This window comes from Lonchura striata, chromosome Z, assembly GCF_050655825.1.
Source record: "Lonchura striata isolate lonStrDom1 chromosome Z, ASM5065582v1, whole genome shotgun sequence".
Lineage (NCBI taxonomy): Eukaryota > Metazoa > Chordata > Aves > Passeriformes > Estrildidae > Lonchura > Lonchura striata.
Window position 1 is genome coordinate 33,670,060 of NC_140740.1, and position 20,078 is coordinate 33,690,137.

Consider the following 20,078-nt stretch of genomic DNA (forward strand, 5'->3'; position numbering starts at 1 on the left):
ATAGTCTTCAAGGATTGCCCTTTAATGTTTATGTGTAGTCCTACTACTAGGAAATTTCTTATTCTGTTATTTAAAATTTTCTTCTGAAATCCCCTTAGAAGAATCTTCCCTTGATTGATTCAAAAGGCAGACATTCCACCCCCAATATCTGCAACTTAAAAATAACTAAATACAGGTTTTAATTGTGCGATATAATATGCTTACCACTCCCATTTTCCTCATTATATTAAAAAAAAACCCCAAACATTTAAACATAAATATGCCAGAGCATTTCTACCTTTAAAGTAGGAAAGAGATCATCTCTGTTGTTTAGGAGTATGTCAGCACAAAGCTGGAAAGACATCAGGACAGTTATAAACATAGCATGTAATTTTAGTTAATTTCCCTGCCTTATAAAGATGTGTTTCCATTTAGCATGGCTAATAGTGTGTTTGTGGCAAGGGAAGGTTAGGCTCAATTTATTGTGAGCTTAGCTCTTACAGCCTTCAGCAATTCCAATCTTTCTGCTTAGCTAGAGACAATGTCATCAGTCTTCCCCTTACAGCAGTGCTAAGCTTGGTGTTTGAAAAACACATTGTATTTATGAAGAGAGAGAAAGAAGGACTAAACAGAACTGTTTGAGAATAACAAATCAATTTGTCTTTATAGTTAGAGTGCAATCCTGTACATTCTGTGTTGTTGTTGACTAAAAGACGAAACTTGATCTGTCTTCAGTGAGGAATTACTTGGTCTGTCTTCTGACAGTGTGCTTGTCTATGTCACCAGGGCCTTGGGATGACCATCATGCATGAGCAATATAAACATCTGAGAGTATCTGGCAGAGGTAAGCAGAGGTATGTGACAGGACATTAACTGCTTAGTGGGTTGGTTTCATTGCTTTCACAGGTTTCACCAAGGTTTTGCAGTCCGAGAGATGCCACAGCCAGCCTACAAAGACAGCTGTACTCCCTTTGCACACTTGGCAGCCATCCTTCAGTGAAGGTTCTGCCCAAAGCTTTTGCAGCCTTATTTATCTGCTCACATATATGACACTCCATCAGAGAATAAACTTTGAACACCCTCAGGCACTTTGTGCAACATTGTGCTGTTTGTTAATGAATGTTTCCAAAAAATTTTATTTTTAAACTGAAAAAACAAGTACATCTAATTTTCATGCGAGGCTAGATATGATGCAACCTATGGCTCTGGACCACCTTCTGTATGTTGTCACATTAAAATACAATATCTGTCTTTAGGCTGGTTTTCCCCTCCTCCTCCACTCAGCCCCCATTTTGAAATTTCCACTGGAAAAAAAGGCATATTAAGATGGAAGAAGCTGAAAGGCCTGAAGGTGGTTAGAGAAGAAGAAAACATAAAGCATTGTGCATGCTGCTGTCTCAGGCTCTTATTCCCATGACATGTGAACCATGGCACCAGCGCAGTTCAGAAGGCACAGGAGTTTTGGGACAGAAGGTGGAGGCAGTGCTGGCTGCTGGTGGGTGCTGGCTGCATCTGGCTGGTGCCACCACTGCATCTTAAATTAGGCAATTTCTCCTAGCCTCCTGTCTAACTTCTGGTCAGGTTCAGGTCAAAGTGAGAGAAAAAGAGGTGTAAGTATTCATACACATGCACATATAAACAAAAACACAAGCAAACACAAAAAACCCACTAACATAGGTGCACACCCAGTTGTGCACCTGTACTCCTCTATCCCAAAGGTCACATCCCCCTGTTTTCGCAGGTTACAGGGACCTTCTTGGCCAGAGTTCTTCAGGGGTATTCCTGGCCTGATACAGTTTCCCATGGTCACGGTCCCTTGGGGTTGTCCCTGTCCTGGTAGGTGTATCTATGGCTGCTGTCCCTCAGGGGCTCCTGTCTCCCTTAGGCACACTATGTGCTCCCCAGGGTGCATCTTTAGTCCTGATAGCTGGGGCCTTTCTTAAATACAGCTTTTAAGGATCTGCCTGTGTTTCTGCAGCTGACAGTCATGGATCAGGGTGGGTGTTCCTTCTAACACATCCTATACTGCTGTAGTCTCCACCACTTAAACCTTGTCTCTCTAAGAATACAAGCCTTGAGTGAGCCCATTCTGACCCACATCAAGAAACCTGTATTCCTTAACAGGGATCCCTGTTCTGTGTTTTCCCAGTGTCACCTGTTTTCCTGGGTGTTTTTGTAACAGTGGTTGAGGACCATCCCAGCTGAGGTCCCTCCACGCAACAAAGCTTTCCAAGAAAACAAAACCCAACTTTGTGTCTCCTCATTTCACACAGATATTTTGAAATTAGTATGCCCAGGGGGAGTCTTTATATAAGCCCAAGTCAGTACAAGGAGGATGGCTGTTGATCTCCATGGCAGAAGGCAGGGATGCCCCTCATTTCCAAATGAAACCAGCCCCAACAAATGCTATCAAATTTATATCTGCCATTAATCACGTCTCTCAATGTTTCTTGGAAGTCTTGAGGAAAATGCTCTGGAGAGGCTGCCATAGCCCCAGGCAATCTTTTGCCAGGGTATATGTCTTTACATCTTTATTTTGACATGAAGCATGTAAAGTTGCTAACAGTACCTAATGGTTTGAACATAGTTTTAATATTTATTGAGTTGTTACCTCATGAGCTGCAGATATAGCTAGGTTCCAAAGATGTAGAAACAGATGTGAATATTACCATCAATCAAAAGCAAATTAAAAGGAATAACTAGATCATGAATATGAAGAAAGGAAGTCATTAAATAAAGCACAAGAAAAATGTAGTTTCGTATGCTCTACATATATTTCTATACAGAACTACATGCTAATTTAAAAAAATAGTTAAATTGTCCATCACTAGATGCTAATGTGGCATAGTTGATCTGATAATTGTTTGTAGATGTCATTTAAGAAGTGGGTGTTGTTAAGTCAGTTAAAAAGCAGGTGAAGTTCAGAGCACTTGTGTGACAAAGATGGAACTGAAGCAAACATGGAACTGATTGTGGCATGTGAAGGAGGGTGAAGATTTGTAAGGAAAAGGTGCAACAAAACAGAGGTGGTGAGAAATAGTGGAGGACAAGTATCGCAGAAGAAATTGTAGAAACTGAAGAGTGCAGGTATCAGAAGTTAGAACAATTAGTGTGGAAGAACAACTGACACTAAGGAAATTTCTATGAAGAAAGCATTACATACCAGATATATTGTCAGCTAAATGTCACATTTTTTAAAAAAAAGTTGTCTACCTCCTGAATTAATCACAAATTACTTATTTATGATTTCAATTTCTAAATGTGTGAGAATGATGTAATTGAGATTTATCTAAGGAACAGTATGATACTATTTCTTTTTTTCCTGGATTTTTGTGAGAAAATATCTTGTGAAATGTATGCATAATGTAACCATTCTCATAAAGCTTTCCAGACTGAAATTAGCTTATTACAAATATTTTACCAGAAAAGTCTACTGCATAAGTATATGCACAGTCTACTTGCAAAGGAGGTCAGGTCTTTGTCATATCTTTTTGAAATGCAAGTACAAGGATTCTCAAATATGTCAGTTCTTGTAATTCTTAAAATCTCAAATAGTCACAGAAACCATGAATAATTTTAGCATAAAAGTTCTATGGATACCTTCTCTGCAATTGTTTTGATGTGTACTATTATTTCCTATCTATTCTAGGAGCCAGACCATGAAGAAAGTAATTAGAAATGAAAGATGAGTCTGATAGATGAGGCCACTATCTCAAAGGTTGTTTTTTAAGAAAGAAGGAAGTTTAATTTATGGGCAGAAATGTTTTGGCACTTCAGTTATTTTATAATCAGTGCTGCATTACTAAATTAAGTCATTATATGATAATGCATATAACATATGCGACATATAATTTACAATAGAAACCATGAAATGAATGAGAATGAACTATAAACGGTCCCATTTTGATGACTGCAGAAAAATAAGGGAGAGGGAAAAAGATCTCAAGAAAGGGACTGATTCCTGGTAAGAGCAAAATCTTCCATATTATTATTCCCAGACATCACTGAATTTAAAAATATCTGCAACTTAAAAGGCAACATTGGATCTTTTAAATAATAAAAATTGTCCAGACATTAATATAGATATGATATATGTTGTATGATATATGTCGATATATATGTATGATATATGGTTGATATGATATAGATTTTCCTAATTAACATTATAGCAATAATAATGTCAGATTTGAGGATCTGTTCTTGTATATTTATTCTTCACCCATGTATTTTAATAAGGCTACTGACAGAATCAATACATGGTACGTTGGATTCACATGGTATATTGGATTCAACTTCCTGTACTAAAGCAAATATGCCACATGGATACTCTTAGTACACTGCAACCACAGAAGTCTATTCCAGAATGTTGGACATTGTACCCTTTCTGTTCCTACTGAGATGAAGACCATTTTCATGAGAGAGAAAAAGTGTTCAGACATTCTCTGGAACTGACAAATTATAAAACATCCTTGAATTGTTAAAGCGAAACTAATCTAGGAAAATATTCAAAGCACAAACCATTTTGCCACTGAGTAAATATACAGTATGTACTAAACCAGTGTCAAGGAGTGAAACTGCACTGCCTGGAGTCCTGCTATTAATATGTTATATTAATCAGCTCTGTAGCCAAAATACCATGGAGTGCTGTTGAAGATTAGTCTTGGGATAAATAGAAACGTCGTCTGTGTAAACGGCAATGCCTAAAGAACAACACTTGCCATATTGAATATATTGTTTTCCAGGGAAATAGAGTGGTCAGATGTGACATCAGATTTGCCTCTCTCAGGAACAGCTGAGTTAAAACTGAGAAAAACTCTTTGCAATGATATAGTGCAAACATTATTCCTCATGGCCTGCAGACAGACTGCTCATGTAAAGTATATTTTGAATTTTAAAAAGGGTCTAAAGCTTATTCCTAAGAATACTGAAATGGGACATTTCATTTGAATGTCAAAATCTTGAAATATTGAAATCTTCTATTGAGGTAAAGTTAGAGATTGACTTATATACCTGTATTTTGACCTGTTACCAAATGCTGATACTGTCAAAGGAATTATCATAGTAAATGGTGTAAGGGAAATCACCAAACCAGAGACACGGTTGGTACCCAGAAAATGATGAATTGTCTTTATATCAATAACTTCTCAGAACAGCTTCCAATAAGTACAGAATTATTCTCATTAATTCATCATGTAACATGAAGACTCTATCTAGGCTTCAGTGGTTAAGAACAGGAGAGACAATAGTATACCATCATAAAGATTATAGTCTATACCCTGTTCAGAAAAGGTCTGCACTATCCTACTAGAAGAGCTAAACAGGAAAGCATAACTTTGAATTTTAGATTGTAGAGGAAGGGAGAGGGAGCAATTAAAATACTTGTCTTACTAGAAAAAAAAGAATAATATCTTTTTCTTGAGATGTAATGGGATGAATTTTTGACATCCTGATCCATCTTTCATGATATGGTGGAATAGCAAAGCATGCCTTTATTTCTTTCTGAAAGAAAATGTATGTTCAGTCTATATTTCTGCTCACTGTTCACAAAAATTCTCAGTGGACCAGACTTTGTAACACAGAAACCAATCTTGTCAGTCTTTGGTCAGGTTTCATTAGAACATTCTCTGTTGCACTTCTCCATTCTTGAGGATCAAAAGACAGCAATGTGGGAGGGGGTCCCAGGGACAGCCCACCTGGGATGCCCTGGGAAACCACTTCTGTATCATTTTCCCACCTTCCCCGATGCCAATCATTTATCCCTGTTCATGTCCATATTTGGTTTGAGCTATCCCTCTATTCCAGAATGTTCCTCGTTCTTTATGCTTTTATTGGTTCCCAATTCTTAGCCACCCCTTCCCCCTGTTCCAATCGGTTCTCACCCTGTCGCTCCTCCCCTGTATCGGTCCATTATTGGCTGATTTGTACCCCGACCCTCTGACCCCGTTGCCATTATATACCTTACCCCACCCTCCGGACCATGCGCTCAGAGCCCGCTCCCTTCCTGAGAGGGTGTCTCCCTGCACCTCCAACTGCTCTATCCCTCAATAAAACTCTCTGGAAACTACAGCCTGAGTGACATCCCATCTTCGGTGATAGCCCCGCCATAGCTATCTGGCTTTGGCAGACCGTATCCTCCATGGCTTTCCTGGTGGGACACAGGTCCCGGCTGTTACACAGCAACAGTCAAATTTTGTGAGTTCTGTTCAGGAAGGATTCTCCTACAGTCTATTTTGAATTGTCCCGCTCACACCACTTAAAGCTGAGGTCAGTTACTTCGTCAACAATTTCTTCATGTTCTGAAGACCAGAAAAGACAATTAGGATAACTCAGTCTGAATCTGCTAGCAAAAACTACTACAAATTTTTTCATTATTATACAAACTGGTGAAGGATTCTTATCTTGACAATTTTGTGGTGAATTAGAAGTAACTTATAGATGTACAAAATATTGTATAGATGTACAATATTATCGCTGAGAAAGTTTTCACTATGCTAAAACTGTCAGACATCTTTGCTCCTCCAGGATTTACAAGCTAGTTTTTCAGACTGAAGATTTTATTCAAATACATCAGAAAAAATATGGTTACATTTACTTTAACTTCAGCCAATCTCACCTGCCACCAAGTGAGTTCTGATTATCAAAAGAATCAAACCAGATTTTGTTTATTTCTTGAATGGCAGAGTTATCACTCTTTGCTTTAGCAGAGAGGTTACGTTTTCATGTTTTCCAATATTTCCGTTTTTTCTCCCATGAACTTGCTATAGGAGGAATGAATAAGCAACTTTTTTCTCTCTCTTTTCTCTTTTTTATGGTGTTTTTTTCATCCTACCACTTATTTTGAGATATTCAAAGTTTTTCTGAGCTCGGTGCTGCTTCATGTGACTCTGCTAACAGAGGGATTGGACCAAACAACCTTGACAGGTCCCTGCCAACTTCAGTGATCATGTGATTCTGTAACTTCAGATTGTGGATCACTCGACATATAACCTACGTGATAAAGACCATGGAATTACTGTATTAAAAAGACCCCATGTGGGGAAGATATCTCAGCAAAATTATGTTTCTTTTGTCAGGGCAGCAACAATCAGAAGCAGCAAGCTGTGGCCATCTGTCTGATAATACAGCTAAACATAGGTGGAATAGTGCTACTCTAGAAAAGTAGTGCAATATCTAGCAGCTGGAGTTGGGGCTTTTTGTTAGTTTGTTATTAAAAGATATTGAATGTGTTTTATCTGTTTCATTCTGTGCTACAAAGACTGCTACATTATAAAAAACTGATGTTATGTGTGATAGGAGAAATGCATAACATGTAAGAGAGGTGTGGGAGTGGGGAAAACATTTTTCAGGGATGGTGAGTTTCCTAATGTTGAAGCTTTTATCTACCCTCTTCAACTTCCTGATTTCTTCCACAGAAATATAAGCCTTCTCTTTATGATTTTGTTTATGCATTTATGTGGAATTAGACAAAACACTCTAATGCTCATTATTATTAAAAAAAGCAAACAATGAAAATCAGCGTGATAGATCAGTACATTTTTCTTAAGAATTAAGCCTTTTTCAGTTCACTTTATTATAATGAATGTCATACCTTGATATAGCAATGTATAATTAAAAATACTGATAATTTTTTATTTATGCAGTTTTTCATGTCATTGACATGCCCCCCCTAGAACCAGAAATTTGGGATGGGTGATCTATTTTGTACCCTCTTTCTTTAGGAAGAAAACATAGGAAATGCTACAGTATTAATAAGTGTATTTACTTCAATTTCTTCTCTTCATGAAATTGAGAATTTTGAACATCAAAAAAATCATTGTGTTGTTCCCTTAGATTAGCTCTCCGAAATATACTGTGCCAGAATGTTAAATGAGTTTGACATAGGCATGGATATAAAATGCATCATGCCACTCAACTTACCAGCAGTGGAAGTGATTACCAATTATAATCATTTCTCTGCGTGGTGACAGCATACCATGATGGAGATGTTGAATATTTCAGTTTGCAATATTATCTGGGTTGTTTAAAGTACTGACTACGTGTCCTGAAACCAATAGAGGTAATTGGTATGCATGTAAGAGCTGGCAGGCTGAGCACATCGCTTATTTATAGAGTCTTCTGATGTAACTCTGTGGAAAAAAATGTTAATAAAACATGGTTCAAAGGAAAATTTACACTCACCATTATAATATGACATAAAGTACAAATTACTGTACCTGAATAACTGTTTTCTAGTGAATAATGTTCCTTTTTCCTTTTCTTGAAATAGTCCACTGAAACCTATCAGAAGGGGGAAGGGGAACAGAAAGAACAAGGCTATTGACTCTTTTAATTTTGTGATGCAGCTATCTGGATATTAAGATTCATACACAAGACATAACCTTCTAATTTGCTCGATAAATTGGTTTATGGTCATCTTAGGGCATGTTCATCAGCAAAGTTCATGTCAACAATTGATATGAGTCTTGAAATGGATCAGAAAACAGGATACAGGAAGTAACATGGTGACGTCAGTTGAAAGGCAATGAGCCTGTAGCCTTCATGTAAGTCCTTTTACTGCAAGGACACTGGAAATCCTTACCTCTTTTCAAAAAGGAATGTAGCATTAAAATATTGAGATAAAGTTTACAGAATGCTTTGCTTTTGTCAGAACTAGTTGTAATCCTGATTGAATCTATGTGCAATACAAACTTTGTATCAGAAGTAAAAAAAAATCCCTAGAGCTTCTAAGCATCAGATAAGAAAAGACACACAGTATTAGCAAATGCTGGAAAAAAGCAGTTTCATTAAACCTTAATACTGGCAACAAAATGGGAAAAGGGGACATTAGGGTGTCTAGGCTATCTCATGGGGGTAAGATACTGCATTATATTAATGAGAAATTTCATTTAATCTTGTCATTAATCACTGAATTCTTATGTTCATGCCCAGTCATGGCAAATTAAAGTTGACCAAGCATTGACCATTGTCATTCCCATAAAGCTGACCATTTGCATTTCCTGCTGTTAAATGTTTCACTGTGCAAACTCAGTGACCATGGCATATATTTTTAAGGGATTGTCAGCATTTCATGTAAGATGAATAGCACATTAGTAATTTCTTTTGGTCTTTAATTTTTGCCCTGTGATGCCTGTCCATCATGAAAATGTAAACTCTGCACAGGTACAGAGATTAGCTATTAATGTGTCCCAGAAATGCCTTAGCAAAGTAATGATTTTGCCTTAAAGAGAGGCAGATACTGGTAAAAACAATCAGAATCTACAGTGAATTAATTCCTGTATAGTGAATTCCACACTCGAGTAGTCTCATTAATGTAATTTAAAGCCTTCAGTTGTATGTAACATTGAAGGCTACAGCTGTCCATCAAATTATTCTGTTGATCTTGTGGTTTTCTGCAGACCTGCTGTCATGGAGATCTTCCTGATTTCATTTTGACTGTATAAAATACCTGGGATCACTTTTCAACTCTACTTTAAATGTTAAGTACATCCTCTTGAGATCATAATTTTGCCTGAAACAATATTTATTTACTTAGAGAACATTTGCATGATTAGAGCATGAGGAGAAATATGGTTGGGAAATGTGAGTAAGGACTAATTCTCTTCAAGTTGACTGCTATCAAGACTGTAAATCCTGGAGAAAACACCATTGACTTGAGGTGGGTAAGAAAAAAAACTAAATTCTCCTAAACAGTATGTTTCTTCTGGGCTAACAAAATTCATGTTTTATTAATAAAACACATAATATAATGCTTGAATGTAGAACATTATTTCCCTGGAACCAAAGTCTTCAATAGATGTCAAGACACAGGAGGAGGGGAAAAAAACAGAATTGTACATACTCCTTTCCTCACTCCCCATCCTTCCACTCTCCAGAGTGCTTTCTGGAGCTGTACTTTGAGATCAAGTGCAGCCCAAGCGCACTGTCCATGTGGAAATTCTCACATGGGGAATTGTCCTTCAGGCAAGTATGTAATCAGTTTGCACTCAAATGACATCTGTGTATACTGCCTTGGCAGGAAAAGCTCTAGTCAGCCAACTTACAGGTCAGCTTTTCCCAAGGTCCCTTGCAAAATGTGTCCCTACCAGAGGTGGGCACTGATCAATCACCAGGACCCAGATGAGTGTACCAGGAGCTACGGTAGTGGTTAGCTGCAGGGAGGAGACTTAACCCAGTGGTGGAGTTAGGCCAAATTAGGACACTGTTTACTTCTGCACATGTAACTGAGGCACCCAAGGCTTATGTGTTACAATATTGTTTTGTTAATAACTGAAGTGAAATAATCCTTAAAGTTGTTTTCTAATATTATTTCATCAACATGAAGACTTACTTTTCAAGGCATCAGCAGGGGTAAGATCCTGTTCCATTTGCTCCCATTGATTTCTGTAAGCCAGCTATTTTCTCCCATCTGGCTGGCTGTCACTGAAATCCTAAGTCAATCCTTCACAATGGTTTTGCCACTGCCTGCTCAAAACAGACCCTTAAGGTAAACCAGCTACCTAGTACTTCAGGCCACCTACAGGCATATGAGTTTTGGTGTAAAATGCAGGGCTTTTCATGAAAAGGCATCAGGGTCTCAACAGCTTAATGTTAGGTATGGCACAGGGCCTGCAGATTTGATGTGACCCAGAGCTGCAACCCACTGCAGATGGCTCTGGGCTTAGAGGCAGAGCAGTCAACCTCTGCCTGATATCTAGAACAAGTTGAGTCCAGTGCAGCCTCTTCATTGGTGCCAAGTTTCAAGTTTGGAACTATTTCTTGAGTACCATCAAGGATGCAGCTGTCAGGACAGGAAAATTAGGTTGATTTACCCTCAAAGAATGCTACACTAATTCAGGAAATGTAGACAAAGGACATGAGAAACAAACATCAGTTAGAAGAAGAGATGTGAAAATATCTTTCGGCATCTGCCCTGCCCTTTATTATTATTATTCTAAGTGCATTCAACCAATCATTCCTTCAGTCTGCTTCATTATTAGCAGGTTGTAAAACAAATACTGTGTATTTTTATCTTCCTGTTAGCAATGCTGAATCTCATTTTCTTGTCTAGAATATTTCCCCAACTGCCACAAGGGGAACCATCGTGTGGTGGCCACCTCATTTTAAATATGTCTTTGAAAGAACATAAGGTGCAATTTAATCCTTCTAATTTTAAGAAAAACAAGAAAAATGTTAATTAAATTACAGCAGCATTTTTCATTAGGGTGTTAAAAGTTTGATCTGAGTGCACCATTTAGTGAAACACCACAGGAATAAAGAAGGAAGAAAATACAAGCAGTAAGAACTTATTTTGTTTATGGTTTGAAGCATGCTGACAACAGTTATTAAGTTATTAATATTGAATAAACATATGCTTTCAGAGGCTGCATATTATGTGGGGAAGACTCCTCAGCAGCTATTTTTACCCCATTCCTAGGTGATACAGAATACATAGCCTTCTGTACATCAGAGATGCTATCTACAAAGCTCCTGAAGAGAGGAGGTCACCTTGTGACCTTGATCTTGCAGTGGGCCCTGCAAGCAGCTGCTGTGCAGCCTGCATGAAGAAGGTCCGGGCTAAGTGCAACACTTGCAAGTTTAGTACCTCTGTGTGCAGGAAATTAATTTTCTTCTCTTTGATGCAAACTTCTAGTGGAAAACACAATGCAAAGTGGGAAAGCTGAAGAAAATTTTCTTTGTGTAAGTGTATCTAATTAGTGTATCTAATCAGCAGCCACTCTCCACCCCAGGGTCCTTCGTCTACTTCAAGTGTCTTTTTATTCATAGGAGAATACAGAAGGAGTCCTGTGCCAGAAAAAGAGGGAAGAAAACACAAAAGGGAATTAATGCACAGTTTTCAGAATTTAATTCAGCTTCTGACTGATCATGCTCAAACTAACATCTTGTTCCTGTTGAATGACAGCTCCCTGTATAGACTGTTTAGCTCTCATGGCTTAACTGACAAAAAACTTCAAAAAGAAAACCATTTGGTAGATATCTTATTCTGACAAATCAGCTTGTTTTACTGTTATTGGATAGACTATATTAACCTTCAGGATATGCATAAATATATTTCTGAGTACGTATTTTAGGCTTAAATGTTGGTATTGTAATATTTTCTCTGCTGGCTGTACAGATCAATGTTTGCTTGCACAATGGTCATTTTGCCACTGAAATGTTGTAACAAAACAGACAAAGCAAAATAGAAAATCTGCACCCCTGAGTAAGCAATTTAACCACAGATAAGCAAAAGATGGATTCTAGTATATTTAATTCCATAAACTGAAAATAAAAATGATAATAATGATAAAATAATAAAAAAAGACAAATTACAAATATTACATTATTGATTCAGAGGACTGTAATTTTAGAAAGGTGCTTTCAATTCTTTCAGCATTATAGATCCTGAAAATTAATGGATTCTTTTAGCCATATTGTCTTCCAGAAACCCAACTCTTATTACTTGCAATATTTTGAACTTGAATAAAACTAAGGCAGCACAAAACTTTAAGTAGATGGTTCAATGGCTTTTTTCTTTACTAATCATAGTTATGGAGGCATCCACTTCATATTTTATTGCATTTTCAATAGGTATAGAAAATTTCAGTCTGATAATGACCTTCGTACATCATGCTGCAAATTGATTTTGATGACCTTTCACTCTCACATAATTAGGCTTCATGCACATTAATCTTGTTCACATTGTACTAAGACAGCCTACTGCTCTGGGCTCTGTAATCTTTCCCCTTTCCAAAATGTTGCCTCTTATTTTTCATCACTGGTTTGTTCCTGTTGGATAAAATAGGACTTTTTTCTGTGAAAATTACATGTTCAACTTAGCTTGTCCTTACGTCATAAAATCATAAGGGCTGGAAAAACCTGTAAAAGTTTTTTGGACTCCAGAGGTCCAACATCTGACCAAACACCCTACATTAACTAAACCATAGTACTGAGTGCTGTCCAGCTCTTCTAGAACTATTCCAGTGGTTGCAATTTCACCACTCTCCTGGGCAGCCTTTTCCAAAGTTTGCCAAACTTTTCAGTGACAAAATTCTCCCTGATGATTAACCTGAACCTCTCCTGATACAGGCTGAGATCACAAGGTTAAAAATTGTGCTATTAATATTTGGTGTGAAAAGGGTTAAAATAGGGTTTTATTTTTTTTCTATTCAGAAAAGAAAATTTAAAAGAAGAAATTATCCAATAGTTTTCTACTCATTGCTCTGCCTCCTCAAGTACACTTCTTCCTCTAAACTAAGTCTTATCTGGATGGTTTGGTGATTCAGTGTAAAATATCATTCAGTCCTCCACAAACTCCATATACACTACATCATAATCAGCGTAGAAAACACTGTGATATCCTAGAAGAGGGTGATTTCCAGAAGGGAAAAAGCCCCCTTGGACAGAAACAATGCATTGAGACATAACACATGAATGCAGCTGTCTGTAGTGGAATATTTTTCCTTGGGCAACAGCTTCTCTAAAAAGAAATATGTTTTAGGGAAGTGCACCTGTTAAACCAATATATACTTAAATATGTGTTCATGAATGTGTGAATGATTGGAAGTTTCCTGAATATGAACTGCTAAAAATCATGTAGGTATAAAAGCAGATATACTAGAAGGTAAAATAGTCTTTCAGTTGAAAATTATAAAAGAATTAAACTCCTCAGATTGCAGACAATAACTTAATCCTAAACACATTATTCTAATCAGGGTTTTTTCATGTTTTGACAACAAAAGTTGTTTATATGTTTCATGTCCAACAAATTAATACCATAAGAGATATAATAGGATAAGTAATATAATAAATATCAACAAGTCAGTTCTGCATCAGGAAGGAATTGTATGGCCAGCACAGCCAATGAATCAATGTAGTTTCTCTGTATGCTTGCCTTACAGACCTGAATAGAACACATGGGTCTGCAGCCAAATCCTTTTGACCCAATATGTCATAAGCAAATTGATTTGCAAGTGTGTAAGAACATTGAAAGAAAAAGAGAGAAAGAAAAGTAAGCAAACAATACTGTTGTTTTGTAAAAGGTTAACAAGTTTAAGCTCCCTGTAAAGGAAGATAGAATTGTCTCTGTCGACATGCTCTGATACCAATACAGGTTAAATCCTGTTAACTTCAGTACAACAAGAACATTTGTGTATTTCTGCTAGAAAAAGAAAACTTGAGCAGGAAACTAAGATCTCAGAGGATAAGAACATTAAAGCCAGACAAGCTTAACAGTACACTCATATTGAGATATATTTACTATTAATTTTATTGTTGTATTTGTCAGCGAAGGAAAGCTCCAAGAGAGGAAGAATTCTGGACCACAGCCAGAATGTGTTTACTATCTTATGAGTAGGATGGAAAACAGCTTTCTATGTTTCTTGCTGCATAAGATGCATAAGGGCAGGTTCTTTGTCTTCTCCTCTATTCTGTATAGCTATCAGCATAGTGTCAGGACTTAATAAATAATAAATAAAATAATGACTTGAACATATAAAAAGATGAGTGGGGAGGACATACTAAATTATTCATAAATGTTCCCAACAATACCACTTTCCAATTAAAGTGTCATCCTAAAGATGTGTGGGTGAGACAACAACCTTCATCTCACACAAATGTGACAGCATTAAGAGCAGAAGGATTTTGTCATATATTAGTACCTAGGGTGTGATAAAACATATAGAACAAGTTCTCAGGAGTGGAGTTTTTCTATAATTGTCTTGCCCATGCCACTGAAATTCCAGCCATTTTTCTCATAGGAAATAGATGTATTACAATTTGTCAAATAATTTACATAAAACATTGAATAAAAGCACATAAACTACTTAATAGTTCTCTTTTTTGAAGAAAATCACACTAATCAAAAATAATGTTAAATTTATTAATGGCTGGCTCCCCATCAGTTTCTCTCTACTATGAATCTGCTGAATTAGGCTTGAAGGAACTTATTATATCTTGCCTTGTTTAAGCAGGAGCAGTGTGAATCCTCATGTTACAAAAGCAGTCTAGTTTATGCCCCTGTTGCTCAAGCCCAGTTTATTCATATTAGATGAAATGAAGCATGAGGTTGTCTCACTAGCCTTTGTAGTCTACAATGCAGACCTCCCCAAAGCCATTGTAATGACACCCCTGCCCTTCCATGAGCACTAGGATCAGCATAACCTATATAGCAAGGGTGGTACTCTGCACCTCTCCCTCTGGTCCAGAGGTTTTCTTGGTTCCTACAAAGACAACGAGCAACATGGTGAGAAGGCAGGAAAAGCAGGTGAAATGTATCTGTTCCTCCAACCTTAAGGAAAATGTTCAGACCGGGGTGTTACTGCTCTTCTCCAGTGGTTCGGTTCTGACTCATACAGTGTTAGCATGCTTCTTGTAATTACAGAACCAGGAGCCATGAAACAGTATTACAATAAACATGACATTCATTAAAATAAACATGAAATTCATTGCAGTAAATATTAATCTAGCTATCAGAGACACAAAAGTTGGAACACTAAACCCTGCAATATGCAAACAAGAAAGAGCAGTTTGAAATGTGTGTTGTTTAACCTCATGATTCCCAAACACATTTTACCTGCTCAGAGAACAGCTTGGGCTGCCAGTACTTAGGAAAGATTTCTGGTGTTAGCTGTCTTTCTTCTTCCATTTGTTCAGAGATTTGGACTAAGATATGAAATTTCCTAACAGCAATGCTGTGTTCATTTGAGTGTATGCTCCCTCATTATATCATCTGTGCAAAACTAATTAGTTGATTATATAGACAAGTAAATACAGGTCTGCATAGCCAGGTGAAGAAATATCACTAGTAACAGTTTGATATAATTGACAATAAGCATGAAATAAACTGTTGAAAAATTTCAAGGACCAGATTTTTTATTTGTTTTACAGCTGAAACTGATGGTGAGATTTAAGCACGCGACAAATCTGTATAAAATGTTATGGATAACACAAGCATGCAGAATATTTCCAGGATCCTCTAGTTTATTTATAGCTGAGATGATGGACAAAGCCTTTCTGGCTTCTTAGAGCATACTGCACAATAATTTCATTCAGTTTGTCAGCAACCTTTGGTTTAATGAATTTCAACAGAAAAATGCTGGGTAAAGCATTGCAGACCTGCATGATTCATTTTGCAGCAATTTTCTTGAAGCTGCCTCAAGACTGACCTGCCATCTTCCTCGTCTTATCATTTTCCCATCTGGAAAAGTCTGAGTCCTGTGATACACTGGGGAGTAAATGATCTGAGACTGCTGGAGCATTCAAAAAAAACAGTCATAATTCTTAAAATCACCACTCTCCTGCAGACAAGGTTAATAGTAGTCTATAGAATTGGTAGAGAGGTCAGTAGTTGACTTTAACTTGTATAAATACTGAGTGATTTTTTTTTCTTTGTTACCTTAGACATAAAACAAGAACTGCATGTTTTAAAGGCTGAAGATTATGTTGAAATTTTGGAAACTAAAGATTTTAGACTTGGCCAGTGGAAAACATAATTATCTATATATCTTTTGGATTCATTTACTAATTTGCTTGCTCTAAAAATGAAATATATCTGTATTTTCATAGTGCCTGGCAAGTTTGTTTAATATAGCAATTATCTTAGCAGTCCAGTCCAAAGGTTTTTAATCCAAAATTTGAGAAATTCAATTTCAATAGAGGGAAAAAAAATCTACAAATTTAAGAAAGACACTAATTGGTAAAAAACACCACTTCCACATAAATCAGTTCAGTGCCATAAATTAAAAACAATATAAAAATCCTAACCTTCCCATCCTCTACCTTCCAAAACCAATGCAGGAATTAAAAATAGTAACAGACTTCAAAGTCTAAATTTCACAATTAGTCTTTGCTACCTAAATAAATTGAAAAAAGCTTTTTGAATAGAATAGGAAATTCTGGATTTAGAAATAATAACGTAAAAAAATCCACTTGCTGACATTTTAGACAAATGCTAAGAATGACAGATAATCTAGAAAAGTAAGAAACAAACAAAAGTGATTTCTTTAAAAGAGATACAAAGAGTGATCATCTAAGAGTTCATCGTAATGGTAAAAACATACTCTAAGTATAACTGAGTGATAATAAGCGTTATTATTCCCAAGGGAGGTAAACTCCCAGATAATTATATTTCTAGTGGTACATCAGTTAAATCTATATGTGTGAATGTACACACACACACAAACACAATGAGGTATGTATATGAATGGCAAATATCAGTGATAAAATGGAAGAAGTCCACACATTATTGTGAGCTAATTATGCAGCTATGTTTGGAAAATTCATCTATTATTTACATGAAAAGTTTAGAATTTAAATATTTAAAATCCTTCAACTGGATGACTTCTTTTATTAAAAAATACTTTGCTTCATGAAATATAGAATTAAGAAAATATTTTTCTGCAATCTATATTTATTTGTAATACTCATATTTATAACAGCATTCTACTCTTTTGTACCTACAGATCACACTTACCAAATCTGAAGTAGTGTACTTTACAGGTGTATGAGAGAATAATACTTAATACACCCTGATGAGTCCTTTGTAAATATTTTGAGAATCCTTCTACCCCTGCACTCTCCCTTGAAGTCCTGAAAGACCTGGTGAATTACTGAGTTTGTGGAGCCTTTCATTCTGGGTCACTGATGTGATTCAAGTCAAAGTCATCAGTGGACCAAGAAGCACATCCATCTGAGGATGAGTTTGTTCTCTAAAATGAGTTGGTAGCTTGAGCCAAAGTTTCCTTTGAGGCAAGGGTGAGAAGCACCATCTCAGCTGACCATCAGATCTCAGCTGAAAATCTTTTGGTTCAGTCTTAGCTGAAAAGGCTGAATAGCTGACCCACGGACCAATCACTCCAAGTCAGAGTGGAGCAGTACTCAAGCTCTAAAAGAGCCAACCATTTCTCTTGTGTAGAAAAGACAAATAATTTTTCTCCAAAGCTATTTGTCTCTACTGTATTCATAAAGATTATGCATGAAAAAGAAAATAAAGGATTTATGTGACTGTATAGTGAAGTTGTCATTAAGGAAACTTTCTGAGAACACAGGAATGTTATCTTGTGTTCTTCTTCTGATTCTCTGGAAATTAATGCATCCTGATTTGGAAAAAAAAATCAAAATAATATTATTTAATCACTAGAAGTTGATGTGACTATGAAGGACACATTAGTTTTGCTATCTCCTGTAGGGCTGTCTTTTCTTTGAATATGAAATCTGCATTATTTTTTAATTTAATTACCTTTTCCAATAATTTTTTCTCACTACAAGGGTAGTATTTCAATTCCTGCATTATTTACAGGCAGCTTTAAAAAGTCTGCGCTCATGTGGACAGTAACCTCTGTGAAATGTTGGGCAATTTCTGATTTGTTTAAATTTCTTTTCAGCTGATAATGGAACTCTATCTTTGTATAAAAACACATCCATTAAGTGATGAGGTTGCCTTTCTATTGATGGTCCTTCTCAAATAAGGCTTTTCTCTATATTTATATAATTCCCATTTTCATGGTATCAGACAATCTGGGTGATTTCTAGCCCTGATCCTCTTTGCTCCTTATCAGCACTGTTTGCCCATACCCATAACAGCTATCTATCTAAAAATGCAGTCTACCTCAGTTTTATCCCATTTCTGCAGGCTTTAACTGGCAAAACCTTCTATCTTACTAAATAAGGAAATCTCAGATCTGTGAAATAAAATAGCCACTTTCCTGTGAATTAGTACTCTTCATCTGACTTTGATGGAACCTTTTCATACTTGTTCAAAACAACATCATTGGTGATTTACTAATTTGTTTCTCCAGATTGCTATTCTAGTTTTTTTGTTTGTTTGGGTTTTTTTTTGTTTGGTTTGTTTGGGGTTTTTCTGTTGTTGTTGATACCCATGTAAAAGAAACCATGCATTCAGAGCACATTTTTTCACACGTATCATTCTGTATAGTACAAAATAAAATACTGTTGTTCATCAGTTGCCAGTCTTGAGTTAAGAGTACTTAATGCTTGGGTTGACTGACTGGTATTTTGAGGTTCTGTTTAATTTATTGGCTGAAACACAAAACTGATGACTGCTGTAGCACAGGACCAATCTCAAGCCTCTTATTCTGCAAAGCACTCATACTTGTAACTACTTTTTCATGCATGGACAATTATAACATGTGAAGGATATTTAAAAGATTGTATAACTTTGCTTAAAAAAAAAGGTTAATCTTTTAGGTCTGATAATTTAGTTGTGAATTTTAATAATTTACTGGATATAAAAGGAAAAGCATATGTTCCACTGTTTATATTTGCTCATAAATATCTTCTTCTAAAATGGAACCTCTGAAGAACAGTCCATTTAAAAGGCCTACACTATATACTGAAATGTGTTACAAAATTTATATTATATGGATTCATTGGATGTCTAACAGGAAATGTTGCAAAAATGTGGGTTTTTTATCAAATGTATTTTTAAATTAGTCTTATAGTGAATCAGTCTGATGCAACTAAAAGGCAGAGAGAATGGGATGGAGAGGGTGACTCCTGTAGAATTAATTTTGCCTTCTAGAGATCCCCATGGCTGCACACAGTTCAACCCATTGTGGCTGTTCTACAACAAAACATTTGGTGCACTGATCAGAGTCAAGAGTGGATGTAGGGAAGAGCCACAATATAAGGCTGAAAATCCTTGGTCATACCAGTTGCTCTCTAAGCTTGGCTCTGTGGTGTATTAAAGTAAAAAAACAGCAGCAATAAATAGAGAAAGCAAAAGAAAACCAAGAAAATAAACAAAAAAAAAAAAAATAAAAGCAGGAAAACAGAATACACGAAAATATTGTATCCTCTAGAAAATAGCCTTCTTTTTTCAGTTGCTTATGCCTTTTTTATTCTCTATTAATAAATCAAAATATAAAAGCACTCATGTAAATGCCAGTCATGGGTTCCCTGAGGGAAAATAATTTTAATGTTCTGAATAAATAACAATATTTCCTTTTAATTCATAAAATCAGTAGTAGTAGTAGTAGTAGTAGTAGTAGTAGTAAGCTTTTATAAGGAAAAAAAAAACAGATATGTATGCAAAATCTGTTTCTTCCTACAAACTTTTGGCACTGCTGTTCATTTATAAAAGATTCACAGTAATAGAAAAAATA

The 20,078-nt window shown here is 36.3% G+C and overlaps 1 long non-coding RNA gene across 3 annotated transcripts in view; it reads right to left on the reverse strand.

Moving 5' to 3' along the window:
* Positions 1-616: 616 nt before the first annotated feature.
* Positions 617-20,078, reverse strand: part of LOC110479142 (uncharacterized) — a 28,324-nt gene continuing 8,862 nt past the window's right edge. The window contains exons 3-7 of one of the 3 annotated variants that reach the window (XR_014951582.1): positions 11,561-11,760; positions 10,307-10,440; positions 8,193-8,256; positions 7,897-8,105; positions 617-6,275 (exon numbers count right to left, since the gene is read on the reverse strand). This is a non-coding gene — a long non-coding RNA (uncharacterized LOC110479142). Of the gene's footprint in view, positions 6,276-7,896; positions 8,106-8,192; positions 8,257-10,306; positions 11,761-20,078 lie in introns of all 3 variants that reach the window. The other 2 variants (XR_014951581.1, XR_002466871.4) reach the window with 2 other exon arrangements.